Below are 17,263 nucleotides of genomic sequence, written 5' to 3'. Positions count from 1 at the left end.
GTCAAGCAGAAAGGGAAATCCCTCAGCCTCATGGAGAGAAACTTCCATAAAACTTCAATGAATAATATACTTAAATACAGTAACAATGTACAGGTAAGATTCAGCGTTAGTATTAACTAGGGTGTGGAAGCGGCTGGAGGCCCGGTGTGGCACTGAAGTGGGCCTCTGGCAGCCTGTGGCGAAGCAAATGGTGGCCCCAGCTGTCAGTCAGTGGCAAGATGGCAGCGTGGAGGTGTTGGGATCGAGAGATCGAGCCCAGCACGGGGGGAGAATCGAGTCCTTTTGGGGAAAGCCAAGTGTGGAGCGACTGTGAGCCCATGGCTAAAGAAGGGCTGTAAATTTGGAACTTTTAACTTTACTTCTTATTTGTTACTTTATACCGACATGAACTGTAATATTGAACTTATAACTTATTTCTTTACTTTTCTACTTTTTATCTGAGAGTTTGTACTTAGGTTTGTACCTAAGATGGCGCCATGAATGGCGACATTGTAAATTCTTCACTGTACTCCGGTTAGAATTTCAGATAGAAACCAACTTTTGGAACAGACGTCAGAGGTACGGAAGAATTTCTGTGAAAACGTTTGTTTCTCTCAACTTTCATGGCATCAATGGATGGGATGTTCATCAGCAACGCAGAAAGTGGAGGATTTAATGATAGCAGCACTTTGGGATCGCCCAGATATGGGCCCCAAGTGTTAATATTGGATGAGGGATTACATCCAGAAGGAGTGAGGATAGACACAACTTTGGCAAGTATCACAGACGACAGGAACTGGGAAAGTATAACTGAAGAATGAATGCTGGAATGTCTGGGGAATGGCCAACACATGGTTTAGATGTAACTAAGTTGAATGATCAGCCGTGGCCATATTGAATGGTGGGACAGGCTCGAAAGGCAGAGTGGCCTACACTTGCTCCTATTTTCTGTGTTTTTCTGCAACTCTAAATATCATTGTGCAATGAGTTGTCTGAAGTAGAATTAAACGATCTTCAAAATGGTGCAAGAGACAGAAGAAATGACAATGACTGTGATCAGACGGATGGAATTTTAACTCAACTCAAGAAGCTTCAGCCTGGAATGAAATGTTCAAATTGAAAATGCAGTTGATCATGCTGGGATGTCAAATAATGGATGCACATCCACAGCATGAGACGTGAGACATGAGAGCATAAGACATTTCTGATTTACAGCGTCCACAGTTCTTTCGGTTTTTATTTTCCATGGTACGAGAAGTGAATTATGCTTTAAATATAAGGTGTCACCCACTGAATTCAGAAATGAGGAAAATTTTTATCAAAGGTCGTGAGTCTTTGGAAGACTTTTCCTCCATAGAGAGTGAAAGCCAAGTCTTTGAATATTTTAAAACTGCGGTAGGTAGAGGCTTGCTAAGCGTGTGAAAGATTATCAGGGTAGATGGGAATGTGAAGTATCAGATCAGTCACAATTTAATTGATTGGTGGAGCAATGGAGTGGACAAGTGACCTAGTTCTTCTCCTAATTGGTATGTGGATATTATGTTATGGCCCAGAGTTTTGTCACTGCTCCACTCTTTTACCCACCCCCTCATATTGTACTTCATTGGCTGTGCATTCCAAACACCCACCAACTTCTGGGTGAAAAGGTTTTTCCTCAAATCCCCTCCTAGCCCCCTGCCTTTCTCCTTAAAATGACTCCCACTTGTTATTGACCCTTCAACTAAGGTTAGCAGTTGCTTTCTACCCACCCCGTCCAAGCCCCTCATCATTTTATACACCTCTATCGGGTGCCCCTCAACATTCTCACCTCCAAAGAAAACAGCCCAAGCTAATCCTGCCTGTCCTCATAGCTTATTCCAGACATACAGCACTAGAATCTGTATCCAGGGTCCCAATCTTCTGCAGTTCAACTAAAAAAGACTCTTAAAACTAGACCCAACTGCAACACAACAAGTTGACCGTTTTGAGATTTGTGCAATGATCCGCTTAGCCCCTATTAATCTTTCATAGGATTTGAATGTTGCCACTAGTCCAGCATTTGTAGCCTCTCCCCACTTGTTGAGAAGATGTTGTTGAACAGCCTTCCTGAACTGCCGTGGCCTACATGCTATAGATTCACTCAGAATGCTCTTAGAAACAGAGTTCCAGGATTTTGATCCAACACCTGTGAAAGGACAGCAAGCCAGAATTACGTGTGGTTCAGAGGGGAAATTTCATTTGGTGGTGTTTCTATTCAACTGTTCTACTTGCCCTTGTAGGTGTTTGAAGTATTGATTTTGGATGGTGTTGTGAAATGATCCTTGATGCAGTGCATCTTGTATTTGGTACATTCTGCTACCACTGTGCATTATTTGGAGGAAGTGAACATTAAATGTGGTGGATGTGGTGCTGGTGAAGCAGGTTACTTTGTCCTGGATGGTGTTAAGCTTCTTGAGTGTTATTGGAGGTGCACCCATCCAGGCAAGAGGGGAGTATTCCATCACATTCCTTCTTGTTTCTTGTAAATGATAAAAAGGCTTTAGGGAGTCAGGAGGTTAGTTGCCATGATAACGTCCTGTAGCCATTGTATTTGTGTGTGTGTATGTGTGTGTCTGTCTGTCTGTCTGTGTATAACCAAATCTAGTTAATTTCTGGTTAATAGTAACAACCCAGGATGTTAATCTTGGAGGAATTCAGTGATGGTAATGCCACTTAAGGTCAAGGGCAGATGGTTAGATTCTCTCTTGTTTGAGATGGTTCATTATCTGGGCACATGGGGGCACAAATATTACCTGCAATTTGTTGGCCCAAGCCTAAAAGTTACACTGATCTTACTGCATAACAGACACTGTCTACTTCATTATCTCTTGAGTCAAGAATGATGCTGAACATTGCGTAATTATAGGTAAATATCCCCATTTCTGCTTATGCATTGGGGAGAAGCTTATTTAGCAAAGCAGCTGAAGACACTTGGGCCTTGGATACTGCCCTGAGGAATTGCATCAGCAATATCCTTGAGGAGCAATAATTGCCCTCCACAACCAGAACTATTTTGCTTTGTGATAGATACAAGTCCAGCCAATGGAAAGGTTTCTTGTGGTTCTCATTGACTCCAGTTTTACTAGACCCCCTTGATGTCACACTCAGTCAAATGTTAACTTGATATCAAGGGCACTCTCAGACAGACATCATCCTTGGAGTTCAATTCTTTTGCTCATGTTTGGAGCAAGTAATGAACTCAGGAGTCCAGTTCCCCTGTTGAACCTAAACTGAACATTGATATTGTGATGTAGGTAACATTGGCAATACTGTTCATGACTTTGTTAATGATCAAGAACACATTGATGGACCAGTTTAGATGTATGACACATTTTATGGTTAGAACATACCTAGGCAATTTTCCACATTGTTGTGTGTAATACCAGAGATGTAGATGTGGTGGAACACTGAATAGGGGTGCAGCTAATGTGGGAGCACAAGTCTTTAGGACTACGGCTAGAATGTTGTCGGGGCCTTAGCCTTTGCTGTAAGCAATGCAATTCACTAAATATTTACCGTGGTCCTATCGCAGACGAATCCCTAGCCTGGAATCCTTTAGAATTAAGATAAGCATCCATCTGTGCTTGAGATGGATTCCAGCCCAAATTTAAGCAGCACAAGGACAGAGCTCTTTATGCCAAATCACAACGCAATGCCGATATTGACTAATCAGCTTCATATCATGACAACAAAGGAATAACCTTCAACTGTGTTGCATTAAAGATATACTGCCTTACAACTGCCAAATATTTGTGAAATGCAAAGGCCCAGATATTAATTGAAGCCGGCAAGAGATTAATGGCGGGTATTGTTCTGCAGTTGGGAAACTCCAAAGAAAGGGTTTTCCTTGGATCCTGCCAATTTAAATTACAGAATCCGAATAATATTCACTTGGCCTATTTTCTTATGGTTACAAACAGCCAGATTAAAGGCTTGGCTAACTTTCAGTGTGACGTTACATCAGAAGGTTGGAGTGGAGGGAAGGAAGAATTGACTGCATCAGAAAAGAGTGGAAAGTGGAAGTCAGGAGGGACTGAAGATGTGGCCATGTGGGGGCAAGAGGGATCTCAACCTTCAGACAAGGGAGATCGGAGGGGAGAATGGAGACTGTAGCCTGTGAATAAAAGAGGAGGGGGTAAAGGATTGGAGAGACAGCAGAGCAGGACATGAAGAGAGTTTGGTCAATGGAAGATTGTGAATTGGGTGGTGGGTTCACTGTGTAAGTGGGGGTGACAGTAAGCTGGTAAGTTGAATCTAGCAGATAAATGAAAAGATGTTTTCATTATAGGATAGGAGCAGAGGTAGGCCATTCGGCTCCTCTAGCCTCATTCTCTACTCAATAGAATCATGGCTGATCTGATATTCCTCACGTCCACTTTTCTGCATTTTCCCCTTGAAATAACTGCACAGAGGCTGGTATCGCATCTCCAAGTCCCCCTTTATTTACTTGTGCACAGTATACTGACAGTGGCCCAGCCAGCTCAGAGTCAGTGCCCCTGAACTGAGGAGATTCTAAATCTCCTGTCTATATTGATCAACCAGGGCCTTCCTGATTGGTCCAGGTTAACAACCCCAATCAAAGATCTCATAGTTGACGAGTTCTATTTGGTTCCAATCACTGCATCCCTGCCCACCAAGTCCTTGAATGTAGGCCTGGTCTTTGGCTTGTAGCCTTCTCTGCAACATTTTCACCCCAGGTCTGGTTCCTCTGATTCGGACTCTGACACGGGCACATGCACCGGACCATAGCCCACATCTTGGGAGAGTTTCCTCCTCTTCTCACAGCGGTAACGGTACTGAGGCTGCATCCATCTCAGACCCTGAGGTTTCCTCAACACTAGATGGAAGGGGAGAACCTGCAGTTTCTGCCAGGCCTTCTGATTGTTCTGAGGGGCCAGGCAGATTTTGCTCCTTCTCCGTTTGCGAGGGAACGGCCCTCAGGTGATTCACGAGTTTCTTCAGGACTGTATCACCTGCCTGCCCTTTGTAAGTCACAGGATCTGATCTCATGTTAACCTCACCTCATACCCATGCAGGGCCACTTCCATGGTTTCGGCATTAAATTAAATTGTCTCTCTCGCTCAGAGGAGACATGTTGCCCGCATTGACATTCCTGCTGCCATTTCACCATTCCCCCACTGCCCCCTCCCCCTAGGTCTGGGAATATCAGGTTTAACCTGGTGTGGAGTCTTCTCCCCATCATCAACTCTGCTGGAGCAATCCCTGTAGTTGGTGGGGTGTGGGTTGATCCTATAATCGAACAGGAACCAGGACAGTTTGGTGTCAAATACCGCTGCAGGCTGCTTCTTTAAGCCTGCCTTCAACATCTGGATTGCTTTTTCAATGAGATCATTGGACGATAGATGGCATGGAGCTCCCCTTATGTGCTGAATGCCATTTGACTTCAGGAAATATTCAAATTCCCTGCAGATAAATGACGTCCCATTGTCCGTGACCAACACTTCCTGGCATCCCCAATAACCAGGAACATTGAGCCCAAAAAAGGACCGACGTAGTCGACATGCAACCGAGTCCAGGGTTTACCTGCCATTGCCGTGAACGTGCGGCGCTGCTGGTGGCAATTTTTGTCCTTGTTGGCACTCTGGGCACTGGCCCACCAATGCAGCTCTGTCAGCATGCAACCCTGGCAACCAGTCAGAGTTTCTTGCCAACACCTTCATCTTGGAAACCCCTGGATGAGCATGGAGGAGTTTAGCCAGTGTCTGGCGGTGACCTTTACTTGAGAGAATCACCCTTGCTCCCCACAGTAACATGCCGTCCTCCACTCTGATCTGGTCTAACCGGGTCCAGAAAGGTTTCAATCCAGGTTGTGATGGCTCTTCTGCTTCCCCCATTACCACCAGCTGTTTTAGTTTCAATAGGACAGGATCTTTTTGTGCCCGCAGTCGGATATTATCCGCGATGGCTGGAAGGGTGTCCAGGAAGTTTAAAACCAAAACAGACTCGTCCAGGGGAGCTACCACTGGTGGAGTATCTGCCGGTGGGAGGCAGCTCAGAGCATCCGCATTAGCCACTTGGCTTCCTGGATGGTGACCTAACGTTAAAGTTTTTTGAGAAGATTTGTAGCTCAGGTTGTGGATGAGGTTGTAGACTTGCTCGCTGAGCCGACGTGTTTAATTGCAGACGTTTCGTCACCCTGCTAGGTAACACTGTCAGTACGCCTCTGGTGAAGCTTTGGTGTTCTGTCCTGCTTGTTATTTATATGCCTCGGTTTGCTGGGGTGGTTGGCATCACTTCCGGTTCTGTTTCTCAGTGGTTTGTATATCGGATCCAGTTCAATGTGTTTGTTGATGGAGTTGCAATTGGAATGGCGGGTCTCCAGGAATTCCCTGGCATGTCTCTGTTTGGCTTGAGCTATTATGGGTGTGTTGTCCCAGTGCGTATTAAGACCAGTGAGAATTGGTCGTGTCTCTTGGTGTCACTGGCCTTAATACACAAGGACAAAGAAGGACACAAATTCGACACATCCATAATAGCACCAGCCAAACGGAGACATGCCAGGGAATTCCTGAAGGCTTGGTATTCCAAACGGAACTCCGTCAACAAATACGTTGAGATGGACCCTATTTACAAACCACCGAAAAACAGAACTGGAAGTGATGCCAACCATCCCAGCAAACTGAGGCATATAAATAATAAGTGGGACAGAACACCAATACTTCACCGGAGGCACACTGATAGTGTTACCTAGCAGGGTGACAAAACATTTTCAACCAAACACACCAGCTCGGCGTTCAAACTTGTGCTTGTATGCACCGAGAATAAGGGCCCATTGCCGAATTCTACTGGAAGCTATGGGCGACAACACCATGTCTTTCTTCAGTAGCAGTGGGAGACCCAGGGAGGCCCAGGCAGCAGTGGGAGACCCAGGGAGGCCCAGGCAGCAGTGGGAGACCCAGGGAGGCCCAGGCAGCAGCAACAGGAAGCTTACTCGGCACGAAACAAGCACACAGCCCAGTAATGAACCAACTTCTTCCTCCTACAGGAACACCAGCTGTGGCTAGCCAGCTCGGAGTCAGTCCTCAGCTGAGGAGATTTTAATCCCCTGGTTATATCTATTTCTCTCTGTCATTCATACCCCCTGTTTATATTGGTCAGCCAGGGCTTTTCTGATTGGCCCAGGTTAACAACCTCAATCAAGGATCTCATAGTCAATGAGATCCACATGGGGAGGGTGGGGAGGGGCTCACCAGGTGGAGATGGAGTGAGATGTGAGAGAGGCATGGTGCAGGTAGCAGAACCAACCTCAACCCCCTTCCCAATACCATTTCCCTCAATCAGGCACTGAGCATCTTTGAACAAGGAACAACGTTTCCTGTTAGCATCTGGTAGGACCCAGCAGGTATGCCTGAGACAAACGGAACTAGGGAACAAGTGATGGTTGAGTGTTAATTCAGAGATAACTGAGCATATAGATGTAGGGGCAACAAAAGATCTTTAGGGTGATGGCAGTGTCCATACCTCTGGGCCAGAAGGTGTGTGTTCTAAGTTGCACCTGCCCTGTATCTCAACAAGTTGTTTTTTTCAAAATGTTTGTATGAGGATCAAATAGTCAGATGGGACAAAATAGGGGAATAACCTCCCGAATGGCATTGTGGGTCTACCTATAGCACATGGACTACAGTGGTTAAAGAAGGCAGCTCACTACCACCTTCTCAAAGGCAACTAGAGATGGACAACAAATACTTGCCCAGCCAGTGATGCCCATATCCCACAATTGAATTGAAAACAAAATGTAAGAGGTTGTGTTGGATTTTTGTAAATTGTGATTGGAGTAAAACTCTGAGAAAAGTATATGACTGGACTCTATCTAACCAAACTTCAGTCTCTGATGTCAGTCAACCATAGTTCACACCCATACTTTGGAAACCAAGCAAACTCACCAAGGGTGAGACCTTCAATAGGCAGTAATTGATCCCCTTAGAAGCCTCAATTCATATTCGGGGGACAGAGAGGGCAGCCATATGCCTCCCATCACCGACATAATCAGGAGAAGCTGGGGAGGCAAGAGTTTCCCAACCTACATCGTCCCACCTGATCAAATAGTTCCCCACTTCCCATGCCAATCTCATGTCTTGGGAGAGCAATACATTAACCCCAAGAACTCATGGCAAGGGGCAATTCAATACCATCCATTATTTGCCCCTAAAACGTCAATCTTCTTGATATGAGAAAGTGTGTAAAATGGTTAATTTGTACCAATGCTGAGTGAGAAACTCTTTCAGGGTTACAGCAACTTGTGGAAACAAATATTTTTTCTTGGTAAAAGGCCTTTGCTCTACAGTGATATCCTCAAAAATTAACTTCTCCTCCTTCATGGGGAATAATGGCCTAGTGGTATTATCACTAAGCTCTTAATCCAGAGACACAGGTAATGCTCTGAGACCCAGGTCTGAATCTCATCATGGCAGGTACCAAATTTGAATTCAATAAATTTCTGCAATTAAGAGTCTAATGATGGCCACGAATTTGTTGTCAATTGTCAGGAAAACCCATCTGGTTCACTTATGTTTTTTACACAAGGAAGCTGCTATCCTTGACGGGTCTAGCCTATATGTGACTCCAAACTCACATCAATGTGGTTGACTCCTAACTGCTCTCTAGGCAATTAGGGATGGTCAATAAATGCTAGCCCGGCCAGTGACACCCTCATCCTGTAAACGAATATAAAAGAAAACTTCCACCACAGCATTAGATTCACCAAATATAATCCTCACAATACACCAATATTAATAAAAAGATATAGAATCTGATTTTTAAAGTATAATGTTAAAATGCTCTTTGCAAAACAAGTCTGGTCAACACATTGTAAATTAGTTGATAACATGCAAAAGTTGAAAAAAGCTATGCTGTAATGATACATTGGAAAATATATTACACTAAACTTTAGACATCTGCTTATAATTAAATTAATGTAAACCTACTTGGATAAATGTGAAACTCAATATAAACTGATTCTGACATGCAATTTTTCATTGCGCTTCAGCAACTATAGTGCCTTCGATTCTGTTTCACTTTCAGAGATCCTAATGGTTCTGGGGATGAAAGTGCATGCTGGAAATATGAGAAATATCTGGATGAAGATTAATTTGAAATCTTTCTTCACTTGAAATAGTGTTCACACAAATGTCTGGGCCAATTTTTATACCTTAGCCCACATTGTTGAAGCAAATTAACTAGTCATTATCATATTGCAGTTCAGAAGATCTGTCTGTGTGCAGATTTGGCACTAGGTTTATGTATTAATCTATTAATGCAGCCACAACGTTTCAAAAATACTTCATTAACTTTACCACACATTGGGACAAGTGTAAATTGTGAAAGACACTGCAGAAAAGAGCATTTCTTTTTCAATGAGATTTAATTTGAAGTGCTGAGCTGAGACCAAAGCAGTCACATTTTGGATCAAACTAACATGCAATATAAAGTTAGTGATGGCCGAAGAATTAAAACAGTCTCCTGTCAATGCACGCAACACATGCTACTGGGGACAATTTCAAACAAGCATGTCCATGAGGAAACCAATGAATTTGAGGGCACTACTGGTTTCATACTCATCAATCTTATTCTCTTTTGAACTCCGTTATGAGCTTAGTAGACCCCCAGTAACTTTTTTAAATAAAAATCCTAATCAGACCTAGTAAAAAAAACCTCAAGATTGCATCATAAAATCAAAAAACCTTTTATGATTCAAGAGTCCAAACAAAGCAAACACTAAATAATATTCTTGTAACCAGCTGTACTCTAATACTCAGATTCAATATAAGTTAAAGATGAATTAGCAGGCAAATTGTGATGGATTATAAACAAATCATTTGCACACTAGATGGAAGATACAACTCTGGCTCTTATGCATCTATCTTAGTCACAAAGCCCTTCAAAACTTTTGTCTTCCTCGTGAATAATTTTTGCTTCTTTTAGGATTTATTCTGATATCCATCCAACTGTATCACATAGCCAATGCAAGTTCTGCAGGCATGTCAGACATATGTCATATGTACAAAATGTTATGCATTTGCAGAACTTGCTCATCTCTGTTATTTTTTAAAATTTATTCATGAGATGAGAGCATCAATGGATAGGCCAAAATTTACTGCCCTTTCCAAGGGCAGTTAAGAGTCAACCACATTGTTGTGGGTCTGGAGTCATGTGTAGGCCAGATAAGGATGGCAACTTCCTTCCCTAAAAGACATTAGTGAATCAGATGGGTTTTTCCCCAATAATTGATAATGGCTTCAGGTTTTCATTGTACTGAATTCAAATTCCACCATCGATCCTGGCAAGATTTAAACCCAATTCCCCACCGCATCAGCTGGGCCTCTAGATTAATAATCCAACAATAATACCACTAGGCCATTATCTCTGCTAGTGACATCTTCACTGGCGAATTCACCAATGGCAACGCCAAGTCACAGAAGCAGCTGCGGCAAAAATGGCCTGAATTGCATTGACATCTAACTGACATGAGCTACGTCACAAACTTGACAGGATCACACAAGATATCCAATGAGACCTATCTCAATGGCAGGAGCAATTCATTACATCTTTTAACTAAAGTTCAGGGTGTTGAGGTGAGATTCTCACTAGGCAGTGGTATGTTGCCTATTAAGGGGGATTATTTCTTGTTATTCACTTTATTAGCTAGAGTCATAGAGATGTACAGCACAGAAACAGACCCTTTGCTCCAACTCATCCATGCCAACCAGATATCCTAAGTTAATCTCGTCCCATTTGCTGGCCTCTGGCCTATATCCCTCTAAACCTTACCTATTCATGTACCCATCCAGATGCCTTTTAAATGTTGTAATTGTACCCACCTCCACCACTTCCTCTGGCAAATCATTCCATACATCCACCACCCTCTGTGTGAAAATGTTACCCCTTAAATCCCTTTTAAATCTTTCCCCTCTCACCTTAAACTTACACAGTTTAGTTTTGGACTCTCTTACCTTGGGGAAAAGGCATTGACTATTCACCCTATCCATGACCCTCATGATTTTATAAACTTCTATAAATTCACCCCTCAGCCTCATGCGCCCAGGGGAATATAGTTACAGCCTTTTCAGCCTCTCCCTACACCTCAAACCATCCAGCCCTGGCAACATCCTTGTAAATCTTTTTCTGAACCCTTTCAAGTTTCACATCTTTCCTATAGCAGGGAGACCAGAATTGAATGCAGTATTCCAAAAGTGGCCTAACCAATATCCTGTACAGCTGCAACATGACCTCCCAACTCCTATACTCAATGTACTGACCAATAAAGGCAAGCATACCAGCTGCCTTCTTCATTACCCTGTCTACCTGCGAATCTACTTTCAAGGAACTATGACTATGTATAGCTTCCTATCCTACTAACTGCCACAAGTAAGCTAGACATCAACATTCCTAACATGGAAATCAGACTGGGTGCCTGGCGATGATATAATAAAATAAAACAAAGAACTGTGGATTCTAGAGATCTTAAACAAGCAAATACAGAAATTGCTGGAGGAGCTCAGCCGGTCTGGCAACATCTGTGTATCCCTGACAACCTCAGCTCACCTCTTGGACATTAGACACCATTATTTTAGGGCATGCTTCATTGTTTCTGCCTACATGGCCCCCACATCCATGGACATTGGTATATGACCTGTACCAGGCTCTAGGTATCTTCAGGGCATATCTCCGATTTTCTTACAGGATGTTTCTGCATTTCAATACTGCACCTTGGGATGAAATGGCACCTGTCACTGTTACATTGCAGCAAAAGACACTTTGCGCTCAGGGACAGGCAAATAGCTCATGGAATATACCAGGTTACATCTTTGACCTGCTTGCTTACCCTCTGAGTGCTCACTCATTTTGAGTCTATCTGGAAGCTCACAGCATCCCTGCCTTGCCTTTTTGCATAGTGCTCCTCAACCAGTGATATTGGGCTGGCAGTATTACTGTATTGCTATGTCACTTAGCACAGACACAAAGCCAAGAAGCTTGTCACAGTTGTCAGCAGACCTCAATCAGTCAAGGGAGCTAGTCTTCTGTCACATAGCAAGAAAAGAACAGTCCCTCATACCAGAACTGAGGATTGGACAGACAATCAGCTGTTTGGGTTGATCAGAGTCAGGATTGTCTCCGCATAAAGGGAGCCTACCACCCAAATTGACTCTTTTTTGGGGACTGTTTTCCTCCTGAAATGAGACAGCGGCGTGTATGACGGGAAACAAAAGTGGGTGGCATAGTTGTTACTGTCGGTACAGGTAGGGAGGCTTCCTGAGCAACTGAGTAAACAGCATAGAAGGCATACAGGGTTAGGGATGTGCTAGTTGGGCTGGGGGACAATGAGAGAGGGATGTTGTTGCGGACAATTGTAAGGGTGGTAGAGCATGAGACTTGATGGGAGATGAGTACAACAGTAGAGATAGAGCGAGTGTGAAGTAGGGAAAGAAGAAAGTGGCACTTATGCTGGAAGAGTGGGAAAGGTCATCGATCTGCTTTCTGTAAAACTGTTTGGTCACAATGACAAAATCAAGTTGGCACATGGGGACAAAGTTTAGCCTCTGTGGGCTTCATTCCTGATCATTTTTCCTTTATAAAGAAAGAAAGATCACCTTTGTGTTAGTATTTATCTGATTGTTTGTCTGTGTATAATGTTCCCCTCATGGACAATGACAAAGTACAGGTCTAGAGTAGGCATGGCAACTGAGTACCGTTGACTTGGAGAGGTTGTTCGGACTGGATGTAGCTGAGGAAAGGTAAAGTGTGTGGCCTGGTGGTCAAACAGCAAGAGAACACGAGTTCCTTGTGTGAGGGAGCGTCAGCCATGTCAACGATGTGCCATGTGAAAATGTGGCATGGCAACTGCAGGATCAAATGATCCTAGTGTTTCAGCGAATATTCACTGTTTCAAGCTGTCCCAGGAATGATAGGTGGCAAGGTAGTGTGCAAATTAACGTGGTAAGATTGGTCAGATAAGTCAAGATTTCCTGCTAGGCCTCATAGTGAGACCATCCGGAAAACCCGACCTAACCCAGACTTTGCCAAATTAGATTCAGCTCATGGAGTCGAATGATAAAGCATAAATATATGTTTATACTTCGAGGAAACCATGAAGTTTTAAGTAACCTGGTCATTGAAATATAACAGGATATGGATCTGCTCATCCACCCTCAGGATTTCAGTTTGTGTTTAATGTGATTATATAAACCACTGCCACAAATCAGCAGTGCATAACTGAAGTAGTTCCTGCCAGTAACTTTTGTGCCAAGTTGTTTGCTAACTCTCTACAGCTGCCAAGTTTAAATAATCTTAACTTTTCGCTGTCAGGTCGACTTGAGTCAGACACAAGTCGAGCTTTGATACTGATACTCAATAAAATACACATTACAGCAAGAAAAAGATTTCTGATTACATCCCACAGATGTTAAAATTGCTCTCTCCACAATGAGAAGAGTAATTCTCTTAAAGGAGTTTGTAGTTTTTGGCCAACAAATTTAAAAAAAACCTTGGTTTTCTGTGTACTGACAAGTACCGAAGAAAAGGAAGCACTTTAATTCTCAACTACTGCAGTTTCTTTTCCAAAATAAATATTCCACATCTATGTCAGTGCTTGTAGACCAGTTAAAATTTGTTTTGGGACTTGAGAGGTCTGTCAATAGATATAACAGCATCCCATTCTATCTGCCAGCTCTTTTCTCTTGATTCTTAGAAGCACAGGATCATAGAATGTTTACAGTATAGAAGGAGGGATTTTGGCCCACTGTGTCCATACTAGCTCACTGTAAGAGATATTCAATGATTTCCACTCCCTTATCTCTTCCCTGAAGCACTGAAAATGTTTTCCTTTCAGATAATTACCCCAATTCCCTTTTGAACCAGGATTCGGTCTGGCTCCATCATACTCTAGAGCTGTGTATTCCACATGTTAACTGCTCACTGTTTAAACAAAAAAAAGTCTTTCCTCATGTCATACACACAGGAGCAGGAGTAGACCCCTCGGTCCTTCAGTCCGCACCATGACAATGCCAGAAGGGAAGGAATTCCAGGATTTTGAATGAGAAGTTCTCCTTTATTATTTAATGCTGGCTTTCTTGCACTCATGGAGGGGAAATGGAGAAAGAGAGAGATCTGATGTTCTTGTGGTTGAATGTTCCCTTCTATCAATTCTGTCACAAACTAAAACTTAAAACCAAATCCAAAGGCACCTGCTTCCAGCCAGAACACAAAAGAATCAAATCCATCTTCTACAAAAAAGTTATATGCTCTTGCATAAGTATAAGTGAACCCCATGCAATTCTACTTTGACTTGTTAAAAAAAAGTTCATTCTCTGCAACACAGCAATCTATATTTCCACTTTCCAGTTTATATTTCTAATAAAATACAACAAACTCCTTACAATATCCATCATCTGCCCCTGAAATTCTGGGACAATGATGAAATCCCTGCTGATCTCAGGGATGCAGCCATTGCCACTTTTTTAAAAAGAAGATAAAGTGTACTATAGAAACTACCATTGCCGGGCAGATAATTCCTTTGAATCCTCATGTAGCTCCTTCTCCAAGTCTCTGAGGAAATCCTTTCTGAAAGCCAGTGTGGCTTCCGACCAAACTGTGGAATAATGGACATGATTTTCACTGCTCGACAGTTCCAAGAAAAATGCCAGGACCAGCACCAACCACTCTGCATGGCCTTCAATCGACCTGACCAAGACTTTTGACTCCGTCAATCAAGAAGTGCTATGGAAGAACCAGTCAAAGGCCAGCTGTGTAGTGAAATTCATCAACATGTTCCATCTCCTCCATGGCAAGATATCAGTGATGGTCCTCACCGATGGTAATGTGTCAGAATTTTTTGATGCCAAGAGAGGGGTCAAGCAGGAATATGTCATCACACCGCCTTTTACTTCACCTTCATCGCCGTCATTCTTTATTTTCTCAAGAACAAACTTCCCAATGGCATAGACATTGTCTACAGGATGGAGGGAAAACTGTTCAACCTCAACTGGTTGAAATCCAAGAAGAAAACAACACAGACTTGGAGACAGTAAGGACTGCAGATGCTAGAAGCTGGAGTCAATCAATGTGGAGCTGGAAAAGCACAGCAGGTCAGAGAGCATCCAAGGAGCAGGAAAGTCAACATTTCAGGACGAAACCCTTCATCAGGACAGTTCAAGGAAAATAATTAGTTTACTGGAATGTTAGCTTGTGAAACTTACAGATCAGGACTGTTTGGTTACAAATCTGAAGGTTATCAAAAGCTGAAGAATGTAAATTCTCAGTTTTGTGAGTGTACATGTAAGAAGTATTTCACAGGAAAGACCTGTGAAGATTCAGTTGAGTTGAATTTAAAGGTTTGAGGTAGAGGGCTGATTTTTCTGGATTTGATGCTATAAAGTGATAGTATTGGGAATAGAAGAGACTTTGTCTTGCTGTCTGCTTGAAGATCTTTCAGACTGTGTTCTATATTTAAATAGCTTGGTTATTTTATTTTATTGTGCTTTCTTTTTCATGCAATATACTTCTGTTTTACCATTGAAGAAAATCTGCAGCCATGTTTGTTTATGTGTCAATGAATGATGGCCATGTTTAAATAAAAAAGTTCAATAAGGTCAGATCTTATTCTGGGATCTTATTCGTCCAGCAGTAACATCAACTGGCACCACAGTATAAAGAGGCTATATTGAGAGAAATACAGGTTATATGGGTAGAATTAAGAAATAGGCAGGCATTATATTGTATTGGGAGTTATGTATATCAACTCTGAAGTGTTAGATTCTATAAGTACAAACAATAGAAAAGCATGTATGCAGACAGGGAGTGGTTTTAAAGGAAGAATTTAATTTTCATACAGATTGAGCCAAGCAGACAAACCCTTGCATTCAGAGAGGGAGTAAGTTTTGTGAGTGCATCAGTGATCACTGACTATTTTTTAAGTAATGAGATTTATAGAAACACCTACAGTGTGGAAGCAGGCCATTCAGCCTATTGAGTCCACTCCAACCCTCCAGAGGGAATCCCACCCAGAGCACCCTGACCCTACATTTCCCATACCTAACCCACCTAGCCTGCACATCCCTGGACACTACGGGCAATTTAGCATGGCCAATCCACCTAACTTGCACATCTTTGGACTGTGGGAGGAAACTGGAGCACCCGGAGGAAACCCACGCAGGCAGGGGGAGGACATGCAAACTCCACACAGACAGTCACCTGAGGGTGGAAGTGAACCCAGGCCCCTTGTACTATGAGGAAGCAGGGCTAAACACTGAGCTAGTATACCACTCAAAGATTATTGCTGCTGTCGCCTGCAGTAGGAACATGTTCTCCCAGCTGCAGCATGGGTTCATCACCAAGAATCTAGAGGACTAACAGTGATGTCCAAAGTTTCACCCTCTCTGACATTAACATAGATATGTAGGAGCAAATTACTGCAGATGCTGGAATCTGTACTGAAAACAACAAATGCTGGAGACCACAGTGGGTCAGACAGCATCCATGGAGTGACAATAAGCTAACATTTCGTGTCTAGATGACTTTTCAGCCAACTCCGAAGAGTCATCTAGACCCAAAACATTAGCTTGCTTTCTCTCAATGGATGCTGCCTGACCCATTGTGATCTCCAGCATTTTTTGTCAACATAGATATGCCTCTTTAGATCCATGTTCAGTTAAATGAATTGTAAGTGTTTTGGATTCCAGGCACAAGGCAGGGTGGTGTTATAAGTGAGAGGTCCCCAATCTACACAGTGCACCATCCAAAGGATGTACCTCCTTTCCTCTTTTCCTTTCGTCAAATTTAATGAAATAATCCACCTTCCCGCTCTCACCAACCTTCTACTGTACAATGTATAAGGACAGAGGAGATGGATTAAGTTCATTTAAAACTGGCCAACTGGCCTGCCCACTCCCATCTGACTCAGCGTTCAGGTCAACAGGTTTATTAATGAGCCTATTTCATTATTTATTTAAGTACAGTGGCAGGCCATCAATTTCGGTGCCTGACCACCTGGTGTATTATGAGGGTGGACCCAGGGGTAGGAAGGTGTGTTAGGCATCCAACCTTTGACCAAATGATTCTCGGGTTGTGGCTCAGATGGAGTAACCAGTGACTCATTGTACCAACAATGCTGGAGCATTGAGGATTCTTTAATAAAATAGTTCCTTCGAAAGCCACTTTTAAGATCAAATTTCAGTTACATCAAGTTGTATTGGAAACATGCACTGTATTCAAAAACACATCACAATGTAAGTTACAAATGATAATGATTACT

This window comes from Rhincodon typus, chromosome 13 (assembly GCF_021869965.1).
Source record: "Rhincodon typus isolate 14 chromosome 13, sRhiTyp1.1, whole genome shotgun sequence".
Lineage (NCBI taxonomy): Eukaryota > Metazoa > Chordata > Chondrichthyes > Orectolobiformes > Rhincodontidae > Rhincodon > Rhincodon typus.
This window is presented reverse-complemented; position numbering follows the sequence as displayed.